At 41.0% G+C, this 15195-nt stretch overlaps 14 pseudogenes; all 14 read left to right on the forward strand.

Moving 5' to 3' along the window:
- Positions 1-509: 509 nt before the first annotated feature.
- LOC137110796 (5S ribosomal RNA) lies at positions 510-628 on the forward strand (annotated as a pseudogene).
- Positions 629-1495: 867 nt separating this feature from the next.
- On the forward strand, positions 1496-1614 carry LOC137110236 (5S ribosomal RNA; annotated as a pseudogene).
- An 857-nt stretch (positions 1615-2471) lies between these two features.
- LOC137111169 (5S ribosomal RNA) lies at positions 2472-2590 on the forward strand (annotated as a pseudogene).
- An 856-nt stretch (positions 2591-3446) lies between these two features.
- Positions 3447-3565, forward strand: LOC137110813 (5S ribosomal RNA; annotated as a pseudogene).
- Positions 3566-4422: 857 nt separating this feature from the next.
- On the forward strand, positions 4423-4541 carry LOC137111170 (5S ribosomal RNA; annotated as a pseudogene).
- Positions 4542-5409: 868 nt separating this feature from the next.
- LOC137111171 (5S ribosomal RNA) lies at positions 5410-5528 on the forward strand (annotated as a pseudogene).
- An 867-nt stretch (positions 5529-6395) lies between these two features.
- On the forward strand, positions 6396-6514 carry LOC137110931 (5S ribosomal RNA; annotated as a pseudogene).
- Positions 6515-7381: 867 nt separating this feature from the next.
- Positions 7382-7500, forward strand: LOC137110350 (5S ribosomal RNA; annotated as a pseudogene).
- Positions 7501-9343: 1843 nt separating this feature from the next.
- LOC137110608 (5S ribosomal RNA) lies at positions 9344-9462 on the forward strand (annotated as a pseudogene).
- An 868-nt stretch (positions 9463-10330) lies between these two features.
- On the forward strand, positions 10331-10449 carry LOC137111172 (5S ribosomal RNA; annotated as a pseudogene).
- An 870-nt stretch (positions 10450-11319) lies between these two features.
- LOC137110576 (5S ribosomal RNA) lies at positions 11320-11438 on the forward strand (annotated as a pseudogene).
- An 867-nt stretch (positions 11439-12305) lies between these two features.
- Positions 12306-12424, forward strand: LOC137110577 (5S ribosomal RNA; annotated as a pseudogene).
- Positions 12425-13291: 867 nt separating this feature from the next.
- LOC137111173 (5S ribosomal RNA) lies at positions 13292-13410 on the forward strand (annotated as a pseudogene).
- Positions 13411-14280: 870 nt separating this feature from the next.
- LOC137110817 (5S ribosomal RNA) lies at positions 14281-14399 on the forward strand (annotated as a pseudogene).
- The last annotated feature ends 796 nt before the right edge of the window (positions 14400-15195 follow it).

The raw sequence follows: 15195 nt of genomic DNA on the forward strand, positions 1-15195 counted from the left end.
CATTTTTGAATTGTTAGGTTTTGTGCCGTGGTTTTGTTTATAAATTGTATATTTTGTAAATAGTATTAAATCTGTAGGGGTGGACTGCCATTTTCTTTTGATTGTTTTCTCTTGTTTTCACATTAGGGAGTTAGGGTTAGCGACTATCTTTTGGTTTGTTTATTTCTATCAGGCTAGCTAGCACTTTCTGTGGGAAATGGCTTATTTTGTTTATTATGTTGGCCTTGGTTCGCCCTGAGTTGTAGTGTCATGTTTTGTTTGACACTTTCTTTCGTTTAAAATAAATATCATTCTGTTGGAACATCTCAATCCTGGATTTTGGTTTGGGGATCGGAGAGGGAACATGCAAATTTATCTTTGTATGTTTCACCCTGACCCCCTAGACAGGGGCGTAACAGACCAGTACAGTTATAGTACTTTGTACTTTGCCACATTTATCTTCTTCTTAGCAAGTGTCATGCATTCTGCTTCTCTAGCGTTTTTAAGAGCTGTTGATGATATCAAATGCATGTTACGGCCACACCGCTCTCTAAGCGCCCGATCTCGTCCGATCTCGGCAGCCAAATACGGCCGGGCCTGGTTAGTACTTGGTAGGAAGACCGCCTGGGAATACCAGGTGCTGTAAGCTTTTTTGCTTGGGTTTACGGGCAGCACAAGCTGGTGTTACTGCCTATTTATTCATAGAAATTGTTCTATATTTTCATCAAATTTTGTTCTTTCATTGCTGTTTTCTACTTTATTGGTTTGCCAACCATCGTGCTTCATTACTAGTAGACCATGTTACGGTCCTGGCCATATGTGTTGTTTTTATTTTCTTGTTCTTATAGGTGCCCTGCCTGATTGGCCGGATTGGGGGGCAGTACAGGAAGCTGATTGGTCCATCCTACACTTCCTGGAGTTTTAAAAGTACGGTTCCCAACAGCTAGCGAGGCTCTTTCTGGCATCAGCACCTGTTTGCTGTTCTTGGTTTCCAAACCTTATTTAGCATTTTTGAATTGTTAGGTTTTGTGCCGTGGTTTTGTTTATAAATTGTATATTTTGTAAATAGTATTAAATCTGTAGGGTTGGACTGCCATTTTTCTTTTGATTGTTTTCTCTTGTTTTCGCATTAGGGAGTTAGGGTTAGCGACTGTCTTTTGGTTTGTTTCTTTCTATCAGGCTAGCTAGCACTTTCTGTGGGAAATGGCTTATTTTGTTTATTATGTTGGCCTTGGTTCGCCCTGAGTTGTAGTGTCATGTTTTGTTTGACACTTTCTTTCGTTTAAAATAAATATCATTCTGTTGGAACATCTCGATCCTGGATTTTGGTTTGGGGATCGGAGAGGGAACATGCTAATTTATCTTTGTATGTTGCACCCTCACCCCCTAGAAAGGGGCGTAACAGACCAGTACAGTTATAGTACTTTGTACTTTGACACATTTATCTTCTTCTTAGCCAGTGTCATGCATTCTGCTTCTCCAGCGTTTTTAAGAGCTGTTGATGATATCAAATGCAGCTTACGGCCACACCGCTCTCTAAGCGCCCGATCTCGTCCGATCTCGGCAGCCAAATAGAGCCGGGCCTGGTTAGTACTTGGTAGGAAGACCGCCTGGGAATACCAAGTGCTGTAAGCTTTTTTGCTTGGGTTTACGGGCAGCACAAGCTGGTGTTACTGCCTATTTATTCATAGAAATTGTTCTATATTTTCATCAAATTTTGTTCTTTCATTGCTGTTTTGCTACTTTATTGGTTTGCCAACCATCGTGCTTCATTACTAGTAGACCATGTTACGGTCCTGGCCATATGTGTTGTTTTTATTTTCTTGTTCTTATAGGTGCCCTGCCTGATTGGCTGGATTGGGGGGCAGTACAGGAAGCTGATTGGTCCATCCTACACTTCCTGGAGTTTTAAAAGTACGGTTCCCAACAGCTAGCGAGGCTCTTTCTGGCATCAGCACCTGTTTGCTGTTCTTGGTTTCCAAACCTTATTTAGCATTTTTGAATTGTTAGGTTTTGTGCCGTGGTTTTGTTTATAAATTTTATATTTTGTAAATAGTATTAAATCTGTAGGGGTGAACTGCCATTTTCTTTGGACTGTTTTCACATTAGGGAGTTAGGGTTAGCGACTGTCTTTTGGTTTGTTTTTTTCTATCAGGCTAGCTAGCACTTTCTGTGGGAAATGGCTTATTTTGTTTATTATGTTGGCCTTGGTTCGCCCTGAGTTGTAGTGTCATGTTTTGTTTGACACTTTCTTTCGTTTAAAATAAATATCATTCTGTTGGAACATCTCGATCCTGGATTTTGGTTTGGGGATCGGAGAGGGAACATGCTAATTTATCTTTGTATGTTGCACCCTGACCCCCTAGAAAGGGGCGTAACAGACCAGTACAGTTATAGTACTTTGTACTTTGACACATTTATCTTCTTCTTAGCAAGTGTCATGCATTCTGCTTCTCCAGCGTTTTTAAGAGCTGTTGATGATATCAAATGCAGCTTACGGCCACACCGCTCTCTAAGCGCCCGATCTCGTCCGATCTCGGCAGCCAAATAGAGCCGGGCCTGGTTAGTACTTGGTAGGAAGACCGCCTGGGAATACCAGGTGCTGTAAGCTTTTTTGCTTGGGTTTACGGGCAGCACAAGCTGGTGTTACTGCCTATTTATTCATAGAAATTGTTCTATATTTTCATCAAATTTTGTTCTTTCATTGCTGTTTTCTACTTTATTGGTTTGCCAACCATCGTGCTTCATTACTAGTAGACCATGTTACGGTCCTGGCCATATGTGTTGTTTTTATTTTCTTGTTCTTATAGGTGCCCTGCCTGATTGGCCGGATTGGGGGGCAGTACAGGAAGCTGATTGGTCCATCCTACACTTCCTGGAGTTTTAAAAGTACGGTTCCCAACAGCTAGCGAGGCTCTTTCTGGCATCAGCACCTGTTTGCTGTTCTTGGTTTCCAAACCTTATTTAGCATTTTTGAATTGTTAGGTTTTGTGCCGTGGTTTTGTTTATAAATTGTATATTTTGTAAATAGTATTAAATCTGTAGGGGTGAACTGCCATTTTCTTTGGACTGTTTTCACATTAGGGAGTTAGGGTTAGCGACTGTCTTTTGGTTTGTTTATTTCTATCAGGCTAGCTAGCACTTTCTGTGGGAAATGGCTTATTTTGTTTATTATGTTGGCCTTGGTTCGCCCTGAGTTGTAGTGTCATGTTTTGTTTGACACTTTCTTTCGTTTAAAATAAATATCATTCTGTTGGAACATCTCGATCCTGGATTTTGGTTTGGGGATCGGAGAAGGAACATGCTAATTTATCTTTGTATGTTGCACCCTGACCCCCTAGAAAGGGGCGTAACAGACCAGTACAGTTATAGTACTTTGTACTTTGACACATTTATCTTCTTCTTAGCAAGTGTCATGCATTCTGCTTCTCCAGCGTTTTTAAGAGCTGTTGATGATATCAAATGCATGTTACGGCCACACCGCTCTCTAAGCGCCCGATCTCGTCCGATCTCGTCAGCCAAATAGGGCCGGGCCTGGTTAGTACTTGGTAGGAAGACCGCCTGGGAATACCAGGTGCTGTAAGCTTTTTTGCTTGGGTTTACGGGCAGCTCAAGCTGGTGTTACTGCCTATTTATTCATAGAAATTGTTCTATATTTTCATCAAATTTTGTTCTTTCATTGCTGTTTTGCTACTTTATTGGTTTGTCAACCATCGTGCTTCATTACTAGTAGACCATGTTACGGTCCTGGCCATATGTGTTGTTTTTATTTTCTTGTTCTTATAGGTGCCCTGCCTGATTGGCCGGATTTGGGGGAAGTACAGGATGCTGATTGGTCCATCCTACACTTCCTGGAGTTTTAAATGTACGGTTCCCAACAGCTAGCGAGGCTCTTTCTGGCAGCAGCACCTGTTTGCTGTTCTTGTTTTCCAAATCTTATTTAGCATTTTTGAATTGTTAGGTTTTGTGCCGTGGTTTTGTTTATAAATTGTATATTTTGTAAATAGTATTAAATCTGTAGGGGTGAACTGCCATTTTCTTTGGACTGTTTTCACATTAGGGAGTTAGGGTTAGCGACTGTCTTTTGGTTTGTTTCTTTCTATCAGGCTAGCTAGCACTTTCTGTGGGAAATGGCTTATTTTGTTTATTATGTTGGCCTTGGTTCGCCCTGAGTTGTAGTGTCATGTTTTGTTTGACACTTTCTTTCGTTTAAAATAAATATCATTCTGTTGGAACATCTCGATCCTGGATTTTGGTTTGGGGATCGGAGAGGGAACATGCTAATTTATCTTTGTATGTTGCACCCTGACCCCCTAGAAAGGGGCGTAACAGACCAGTACAGTTATAGTAGTTTGTACTTTGCCACATTTATCTTCTTCTTAGCAAGTGTCATGCATTCTGCTTCTCCAGCGTTTTTAAGAGCTGTTGATGATATCAAATGCAGCTTACGGCCACACCGCTCTCTAAGCGCCCGATCTCGTCCGATCTCGGCAGCCAAATAGAGCCGGGCCTGGTTAGTACTTGGTAGGAAGACCGCCTGGGAATACCAGGTGCTGTAAGCTTTTTTGCTTGGGTTTACGGGCAGCACAAGCTGGTGTTACTGCCTATTTATTCATAGAAATTGTTCTATATTTTCATCAAATTTTGTTCTTTCATTGCTGTTTTGCTACTTTATTGGTTTGCCAACCATCGTGCTTCATTACTAGTAGACCATGTTACGGTCCTGGCCATATGTGTTGTTTTTATTTTCTTGTTCTTATAGGTGCCCTGCCTGATTGGCTGGATTGGGGGGCAGTACAGGAAGCTGATTGGTCCATCCTACACTTCCTGGAGTTTTAAAAGTATGGTTCCCAACAGCTAGCGAGGCTCTTTCTGGCATCAGCACCTGTTTGCTGTTCTTGGTTTCCAAACCTTATTTATCATTTTTGAATTGTTAGGTTTTGTGCCGTGGTTTTGTTTATAAATTGTATATTTTGTAAATAGTATTAAATCTGTAGGGGTGGACTGCCATTTTTCTTTTGATTGTTTTCTCTTGTTTTCACATTAGGGAGTTAGGGTTAGCGACTATCTTTTGGTTTGTTTATTTCTATCAGGCTAGCTAGCACTTTCTGTGGGAAATGGCTTATTTTGTTTATTATGTTGGCCTTGGTTCGCCCTGAGTTGTAGTGTCATGTTTTGTTTGACACTTTCTTTCGTTTAAAATAAATATCATTCTGTTGGAACATCTCAATCCTGGATTTTGCTTTGAGGATCGGAGAGGGAACATGCAAATTTATCTTTGTATGTTTCACCCTGACCCCCTAGACAGGGGCGTAACAGACCAGTACAGTTATAGTACTTTGTACTTTGCCACATTTATCTTCTTCTTAGCAAGTGTCATGCATTCTGCTTCTCTAGCGTTTTTAAGAGCTGTTGATAATGTCAAATGCAGCTTACGGCCACACCGCTCTCTAAGCGCCCGATCTCGTCCGATCTCGGCAGCCAAATAGAGCCGGGCCTGGTTAGTACTTGGTAGGAAGACCGCCTGGGAATACCAGGTGCTGTAAGCTTTTTTGCTTGGGTTTACGGGCAGCACAAGCTGGTGTTACTGCCTATTTATTCATAGAAATTGTTCTATATTTTCATCAAATTTTGTTCTTTCATTGCTGTTTTGCTACTTTATTGGTTTGCCAACCATCGTGCTTCATTACTAGTAGACCATGTTACGGTCCTGGCCATATGTGTTGTTTTTATTTTCTTGTTCTTATAGGTGCCCTGCCTGATTGGCCGGATTGGGGGGCAGTACAGGAGGCTGATTGGTCCATCCTACACTTGCTGGAGTTTTAAAAGTACGGTTCCCAACAGCTAGCGAGGCTCTTTCTGGCATCAGCACCTGTTTGCTGTTCTTGGTTTCCAAACCTTATTTAGCATTTTTGAATTGTTAGGTTTTGTGCCGTGGTTTTGTTTATAAATTGTATATTTTGTAAATAGTATTAAATCTGTAGGGGTGAACAGCCATTTTCTTTTGATTGTTTTCTCTTGTTTTCACATTAGGGAGTTAGGGTTAGTGACTGTCTTTTGGTTTGTTTATTTCTATCAGGCTAGCTAGCACTTTCTGTGGGAAATGGCTTATTTTGTTTATTATGTTGGCCTTGGTTCGCCCTGAGTTGTAGTGTCATGTTTTGTTTGACACTTTCTTTCGTTTAAAATAAATATCATTCTGTTGGAACATCTCAATCCTGGATTTTGGTTTGAGGATCGGAGAGGGAACATGCAAATTTATCTTTGTATGTTTCACCCTGACCCCCTAGACAGGGGCGTAACAGACCAGTACAGTTATAGTACTTTGTACTTTGCCACATTTATCTTCTTCTTAGCAAGTGTCATGCATTCTGCTTCTCTAGCGTTTTTAAGAGCTGTTGATGATGTCAAATGCATGTTATGGCCACACCGCTCTCTAAGCGCCCAATCTCGTCCGATCTCGGCAGCCAAATAGGGCCGGGCCTGGTTAGTACTTGGTAGGAAGACCGCCTGGGAATACCAGGTGCTGTAAGCTTTTTTGCTTGGGTTTACGGGCAGCTCAAGCTGGTGTTACTGCCTATTTATTCATAGAAATTGTTCTATATTTTCATCAAATTTTGTTCTTTCATTGCTGTTTTGCTACTTTATTGGTTTGTCAACCATCGTGCTTCATTACTAGTAGACCATGTTACGGTCCTGGCCATATGTGTTGTTTTTATTTTCTTGTTCTTATAGGTGCCCTGCCTGATTGGCCGGATTTGGGGGAAGTACAGGAAGCTGATTGGTCCATCCTACACTTCCTGGAGTTTTAAAAGTACGGTTCCCAACAGCTAGCGAGGCTCTTTCTGGCAGCAGCACCTGTTTGCTGTTCTTGGTTTCCAAATCTTATTTAGCATTTTTGAATTGTTAGGTTTTGTGCCGTGGTTTTGTTTATAAATTGTATATTTTGTAAATAGTATTAAATCTGTAGGGGTGGACTGCCATTTTCTTTTGATTGTTTTCTCTTGTTTTCACATTAGGGAGTTAGGGTTAGCGACTATCTTTTGGTTTGTTTATTTCTATCAGGCTAGCTAGCACTTTCTGTGGGAAATGGCTTATTTTGTTTATTATGTTGGCCTTGGTTCGCCCTGAGTTGTAGTGTCATGTTTTGTTTGACACTTTCTTTCGTTTAAAATAAATATCATTCTGTTGGAACATCTCGATTCTGGATTTTGGTTTGGGGATCGGAGAGGGAACATGCTAATTTATCTTTGTATGTTGCACCCTGACCCCCTAGACAGGGGCGTAACAGACCAGTACAGTTATAGTACTTTGTACTTTGCCACATTTATCTTCTTCTTAGCAAGTGTCATGCATTCTGCTTCTCTAGCGTTTTTAAGAGCTGTTGATGATATCAAATGCATGTTACGGCCACACCGCTCTCTAAGCGCCCGATCTCGTCCGATCTCGGCAGCCAAATAGGGCTGGGCCTGGTTAGTACTTGGTAGGAAGACCGCCTGGGAATACCAGGTGCTGTAAGCTTTTTTGCTTGGGTTTACGGGCAGCTCAAGCTGGTGTTACTGCCTATTTATTCATAGAAATTGTTCTATATTTTCATCAAATTTTGTTCTTTCATTGCTGTTTTGCTACTTTATTGGTTTGTCAACCATCGTGCTTCATTACTAGTAGACCATGTTACGGTCCTGGCCATATGTGTTGTTTTTATTTTCTTGTTCTTATAGGTGCCGTGCCTGATTGACCGGATTTGGGGGAAGTACAGGAAGCTGATTGGTCCATCCTACACTTCCTGGAGTTTTAAAAGTACGGTTCCCAACAGCTAGCGAGGCTCTTTCTGGCAGCAGCACCTGTTTGCTGTTCTTGGTTTCCAAATCTTATTTAGCATTTTTGAATTGTTAGGTTTTGTGCCGTGGTTTTGTTTATAAATTGTATATTTTGTAAATAGTATTAAATCTGTAGGGGTGGACTGCCATTTTCTTTTGATTGTTTTCTCTTGTTTTCACATTAGGGAGTTAGGGTTAGCGACTATCTTTTGGTTTGTTTATTTCTATCAGGCTAGCTAGCACTTTCTGTGGGAAATGGCTTATTTTGTTTATTATGTTGGCCTTGGTTCGCCCTGAGTTGTAGTGTCATGTTTTGTTTGACACTTTCTTTCGTTTAAAATAAATATCATTCTGTTGGAACATCTCAATCCTGGATTTTGGTTTGGGGATCGGAGAGGGAACATGCAAATTTATCTTTGTATGTTTCACCCTGACCCCCTAGACAGGGGCGTAACAGACCAGTACAGTTATAGTACTTTGTACTTTGCCACATTTATCTTCTTCTTAGCAAGTGTCATGCATTCTGCTTCTCTAGCGTTTTTAAGAGCTGTTGATGATGTCAAATGCATGTTACGGCCACACCGCTCTCTAAGCGTCCGATCTCGGCAGCCAAATAGGGCCGGGCCTGGTTAGTACTTGGTAGGAAGACCGCCTGGGAATACCAGGTGCTGTAAGCTTTTTTGCTTGGGTTTACGGGCAGCTCAAGCTGGTGTTACTGCCTATTTATTCATAGAAATTGTTCTATATTTTCATCAAATTTTGTTCTTTCATTGCTGTTTTGCTACTTTATTGGTTTGTCAACCATCGTGCTTCATTACTAGTAGACCATGTTACGGTCCTGGCCATATGTGTTGTTTTTATTTTCTTGTTCTTATAGGTGCCCTGCCTGATTGGCCGGATTTGGGGGAAGTACAGGAAGCTGATTGGTCCATCCTACACTTCCTGGAGTTTTAAAAGTACGGTTCCCAACAGCTAGCGAGGCTCTTTCTGGCAGCAGCACCTGTTTGCTGTTCTTGGTTTCCAAACCTTATTTAGCATTTTTGAATTGTTAGGTTTTGTGCCGTGGTTTTGTTTATAAATTGTATATTTTGTAAATAGTATTAAATCTGTAGGGGTGGACTGCCATTTTCTTTTGATTGTTTTCTCTTGTTTTCACATTAGGGAGTTAGGGTTAGCGACTATCTTTTGGTTTGTTTATTTCTATCAGGCTAGCTAGCACTTTCTGTGGGAAATGGCTTATTTTGTTTATTATGTTGGCCTTGGTTCGCCCTGAGTTGTAGTGTCATGTTTTGTTTGACACTTTCTTTCGTTTAAAATAAATATCATTCTGTTGGAACATCTCGATTCTGGATTTTGGTTTGGGGATCGGAGAGGGAACATGCTAATTTATCTTTGTATGTTGCACCCTGACCCCCTAGACAGGGGCGTAACAGACCAGTACAGTTATAGTACTTTGTACTTTGCCACATTTATCTTCTTCTTAGCAAGTGTCATGCATTCTGCTTCTCCAGCGTTTTTAAGAGCTGTTGATGATGTCAAATGCAGCTTACGGCCACACCGCTCTCTGAGCGCCCGATCTCGTCCGATCTCAGCAGCCAAATAGGGCCGGGCCTGGTTAGTACTTGGTAGGAAGACCGCCTGGGAATACCAGGTGCTGTAAGCTTTTTTGCTTGGGTTTACGGGCAGCACAAGCTGGTGTTACTGCCTATTTATTCATAGAAATTGTTCTATATTTTCATCAAATTTTGTTCTTTCATTGCTGTTTTGCTACTTTATTGGTTTGTCAACCATCGTGCTTCATTACTAGTAGACCATGTTACGGTCCTGGCCATATGTGTTGTTTTTATTTTCTTGTTCTTATAGGTGCCCTGCCTGATTGGCCGGATTTGGGGGAAGTACAGGAAGCTGATTGGTCCATCCTACACTTCCTGGAGTTTTAAAAGTACGGTTCCCAACAGCTAGGGAGACTCTTTCTGGCAGCAGCACCTGTTTGCTGTTCTTGGTTTCCAAACCTTATTTAGCATTTTTGAATTGTTAGGTTTTGTGCCGTGGTTTTGTTTATAAATTGTATATTTTGTAAATAGTATTAAATCTGTAGGGGTTGACTGCCATTTTTCTTTTGATTGTTTTCTCTTGTTTTCGCATTAGGGAGTTAGGGTTAGCGACTATCTTTTGGTTTGTTTATTTCTATCAGGCTAGCTAGCACTTTCTGTGGGAAATGGCTTATTTTGTTTATTATGTTGGCCTTGGTTCGCCCTGAGTTGTAGTGTCATGTTTTGTTTGACACTTTCTTTCGTTTAAAATAAATATCATTCTGTTGGAACATCTCAATCCTGGATTTTGGTTTGAGGATCGGAGAGGGAACATGCAAATTTATCTTTGTATGTTTCACCCTGACCCCCTAGACAGGGGCTTAACAGACCAGTACAGTTATAGTACTTTGTACTTTGCCACATTTATCTTCTTCTTAGCAAGTGTCATGCATTCTGCTTCTCTAGCGTTTTTAAGAGCTGTTGATGATGTCAAATGCAGCTTACGGCCACACCGCTCTCTAAGCGCCCGATCTCGTCCGATCTCGGCAGCCAAATAGAGCCGGGCCTGGTTAGTACTTGGTAGGAAGACCGCCTGGGAATACCAGGTGCTGTAAGCTTTTTTGCTTGGGTTTACGGGCAGCTCAAGCTGGTGTTACTGCCTATTTATTCATAGAAATTGTTCTATATTTTCATCAAATTTTGTTCTTTCATTGCTGTTTTGCTACTTTATTGGTTTGTCAACCATCGTGCTTCATTACTAGTAGACCATGTTACGGTCATGGCCATATGTGTTGTTTTTATTTTCTTGTTCTTATAGGTGCCCTGCCTGATTGGCCGGATTTGGGGGAAGTACAGGAAGCTGATTGGTCCATCCTACACTTCCTGGAGTTTTAAAAGTACGGTTCCCAACAGCTAGCGAGGCTCTTTCTGGCAGCAGCACCTGTTTGCTGTTCTTAGTTTCCAAATCTTATTTAGCATTTTTGAATTGTTAGGTTTTGTGCCGTGGTTTTGTTTATAAATTGTATATTTTGTAAATAGTATTAAATCTGTAGGGGTGGACTGCCATTTTTCTTTTGATTGTTTTCTCTTGTTTTCACATTATAGGGAGTTAGGGTTAGCGACTATCTTTTGGTTTGTTTATTTCTATCAGGCTAGCTAGCACTTTCTGTGGGAAATGGCTTATTTTGTTTATTATGTTGGCCTTGGTTCGCCCTGAGTTGTAGTGTCATGTTTTGTTTGACACTTTCTTTCGTTTAAAATAAATATCATTCTGTTGGAACATCTCGATTCTGGATTTTGGTTTGGGGATCGGAGAGGGAACATGCTAATTTATCTTTGTATGTTGCACCCTGACCCCCTAGACAGGGGCGTAACAGACCAGTACAGTTATAGTACTTTGTACTTTGCCACATTTATCTTCTTCTTAGCAAGTGTCATGCATTCTGCTTCTCTAGCGTTTTTAAGAGCTGTTGATGATATCAAATGCATGTTACGGCCAAACCGCTCTCTAAGCGCCCGATCTCGTCCGATCTCGGCAGCCAAATAGGGCCGGGCCTGGTTAGTACTTGGTAGGAAGACCGCCTGGGAATACCAGGTGCTGTAAGCTTTTTTGCTTGGGTTTACGGGCAGCTCAAGCTGGTGTTACTGCCTATTTATTCATAGAAATTGTTCTATATTTTCATCAAATTTTGTTCTTTCATTGCTGTTTTGCTACTTTATTGGTTTGTCAACCATCGTGCTTCATTACTAGTAGACCATGTTACGGTCCTGGCCATATGTGTTGTTTTTATTTTCTTGTTCTTATAGGTGCCCTGCCTGATTGGCCGGATTTGGGGGAAGTACAGGAAGCTGATTGGTCCATCCTACACTTCCTGGAGTTTTAAAAGTACGGTTCCCAACAGCTAGCGAGGCTCTTTCTGGCAGCAGCACCTGTTTGCTGTTCTTGGTTTCCAAATCTTATTTAGCATTTTTGAATTGTTAGGTTTTGTGCCGTGGTTTTGTTTATAAATTGTATATTTTGTAAATAGTATTAAATCTGTAGGGGTGGACTGCCATTTTCTTTTGATTGTTTTCTCTTGTTTTCACATTAGGGAGTTAGGGTTAGCGACTATCTTTTGGTTTGTTTATTTCTATCAGGCTAGCTAGCACTTTCTGTGGGAAATGGCTTATTTTGTTTATTATGTTGGCCTTGGTTCGCCCTGAGTTGTAGTGTCATGTTTTGTTTGACACTTTCTTTCGTTTAAAATAAATATCATTCTGTTGGAACATCTCAATCCTGGATTTTGGTTTGAGGATCGGAGAGGGAACATGCAAATTTATCTTTGTATGTTGCACCCTGACCCCCTAGACAGGGGCGTAACAGACCAGTACAGTTATAGTACTTTGTACTTTGCCACATTTATCTTCTTCTTAGCAAGTGTCATGCATTCTGCTTCTCTAGCGTTTTTAAGAGCTGTTGATGATATCAAATGCATGTTACGGCCAAACCGCTCTCTAAGCGCCCGATCTCGTCCGATCTCGGCAGCCAAATAGGGCCGGGCCTGGTTAGTACTTGGTAGGAAGACCGCCTGGGAATACCAGGTGCTGTAAGCTTTTTTGCTTGGGTTTACGGGCAGCTCAAGCTGGTGTTACTGCCTATTTATTCATAGAAATTGTTCTATATTTTCATCAAATTTTGTTCTTTCATTGCTGTTTTGCTACTTTATTGGTTTGTCAACCATCGTGCTTCATTACTAGTAGACCATGTTACGGTCCTGGCCATATGTGTTGTTTTTATTTTCTTGTTCTTATAGGTGCCCTGCCTGATTGGCCGGATTTGGGGGAAGTACAGGAAGCTGATTGGTCCATCCTACACTTCCTGGAGTTTTAAAAGTACGGTTCCCAACAGCTAGCGAGGCTCTTTCTGGCAGCAGCACCTGTTTGCTGTTCTTGGTTTCCAAATCTTATTTAGCATTTTTGAATTGTTAGGTTTTGTGCCGTGGTTTTGTTTATAAATTGTATATTTTGTAAATAGTATTAAATCTGTAGGGGTGGACTGCCATTTTCTTTTGATTGTTTTCTCTTGTTTTCACATTAGGGAGTTAGGGTTAGCGACTATCTTTTGGTTTGTTTATTTCTATCAGGCTAGCTAGCACTTTCTGTGGGAAATGGCTTATTTTGTTTATTATGTTGGCCTTGGTTCGCCCTGAGTTGTAGTGTCATGTTTTGTTTGACACTTTCTTTCGTTTAAAATAAATATCATTCTGTTGGAACATCTCAATCCTGGATTTTGGTTTGAGGATCGGAGAGGGAACATGCAAATTTATCTTTGTATGTTTCACCCTGACCCCCTAGACAGGGGCTTAACAGACCAGTACAGTTATAGTACTTTGTACTTTGCCACATTTATCTTCTTCTTAGCAAGTGTCATGCATTCTGCTTCTCTAGCGTTTTTAAGAGCTGTTGATAATGTCAAATGCAGCTTACGGCCACACCGCTCTCTAAGCGCCCGATCTCGTCCGATCTCGGCAGCCAAATAGAGCCGGGCCTGGTTAGTACTTGGTAGGAAGACCGCCTGGGAATACCAGGTGCTGTAAGCTTTTTTGCTTGGGTTTACGGGCAGCTCAAGCTGGTGTTACTGCCTATTTATTCATAGAAATTGTTCTATATTTTCATCAAATTTTGTTCTTTCATTGCTGTTTTGCTACTTTATTGGTTTGTCAACCATCGTGCTTCATTACTAGTAGACCATGTTACGGTCATGGCCATATGTGTTGTTTTTATTTTCTTGTTCTTATAGGTGCCCTGCCTGATTGGCCGGATTTGGGGGAAGTACAGGAAGCTGATTGGTCCATCCTACACTTCCTGGAGTTTTAAAAGTACGGTTCCCAACAGCTAGCGAGGCTCTTTCTGGCAGCAGCACCTGTTTGCTGTTCTTAGTTTCCAAATCTTATTTAGCATTTTTGAATTGTTAGGTTTTGTGCCGTGGTTTTGTTTATAAATTGTATATTTTGTAAATAGTATTAAATCTGTAGGGGTGGACTGCCATTTTTCTTTTGATTGTTTTCTTTTGTTTTCACATTATAGGGAGTTAGGGTTAGCGACTATCTTTTGGTTTGTTTATTTCTATCAGGCTAGCTAGCACTTTCTGTGGGAAATGGCTTATTTTGTTTATTATGTTGGCCTTGGTTCGCCCTGAGTTGTAGTGTCATGTTTTGTTTGACACTTTCTTTCGTTTAAAATAAATATCATTCTGTTGGAACATCTCGATTCTGGATTTTGGTTTGGGGATCGGAGAGGGAACATGCTAATTTATCTTTGTATGTTGCACCCTGACCCCCTAGACAGGGGCGTAACAGACCAGTACAGTTATAGTACTTTGTACTTTGCCACATTTATCTTCTTCTTAGCAAGTGTCATGCATTCTGCTTCTCCAGCGTTTTTAAGAGCTGTTGATGATGTCAAATGCAGCTTCCGGCCACACCGCTCTCTGAGCGCCCGATCTCGTCCGATCTCGGCAGCCAAATACGGCCGGGCCTGGTTAGTACTTGGTAGGAAGACCGCCTGGGAATACCAGGTGCTGTAAGCTTTTTTGCTTGGGTTTACGGGCAGCACAAGCTGGTGTTACTGCCTATTTATTCATAGAAATTGTTCTATATTTTCATCAAATTTTGTTCTTTCATTGCTGTTTTGCTACTTTATTGGTTTGTCAACCATCGTGCTTCATTACTAGTAGACCATGTTACGGTCCTGGCCATATGTGTTGTTTTTATTTTCTTGTTCTTATAGGTGCCCTGCCTGATTGGCCGGATTTGGGGGAAGTACAGGAAGCTGATTGGTCAATCCTACACTTCCTGGAGTTTTAAAAGTACGGTTCCCAACAGCTAGCGAGGCTCTTTCTGGCAGCAGCACCTGTTTGCTGTTCTTAGTTTCCAAATCTTATTTAGCATTTTTGAATTGTTAGGTTTTGTGCCGTGGTTTTGTTTATAAATTGTATATTTTGTAAATAGTATTAAATCTGTAGGGGTGGACTGCCATTTTTCTTTTGATTGTTTTCTCTTGTTTTCACATTATAGGGAGTTAGGGTTAGCGACTATCTTTTGGTTTGTTTATTTCTATCAGGCTAGCTAGCACTTTCTGTGGGAAATGGCTTATTTTGTTTATTATGTTGGCCTTGGTTCGCCCTGAGTTGTAGTGTCATGTTTTGTTTGACACTTTCTTTCGTTTAAAATAAATATCATTCTGTTGGAACATCTCGATTCTGGATTTTGGTTTGGGGATCGGAGAGGGAACATGCTAATTTATCTTTGTATGTTGCACCCTGACCCCCTAGACAGGGGCGTAACAGACCAGTACAGTTATAGTACTTTGTACTTTGCCACATT

This window comes from Channa argus, unplaced genomic scaffold, assembly GCF_033026475.1.
Source record: "Channa argus isolate prfri unplaced genomic scaffold, Channa argus male v1.0 Contig009, whole genome shotgun sequence".
NCBI lineage: Eukaryota > Metazoa > Chordata > Actinopteri > Anabantiformes > Channidae > Channa > Channa argus.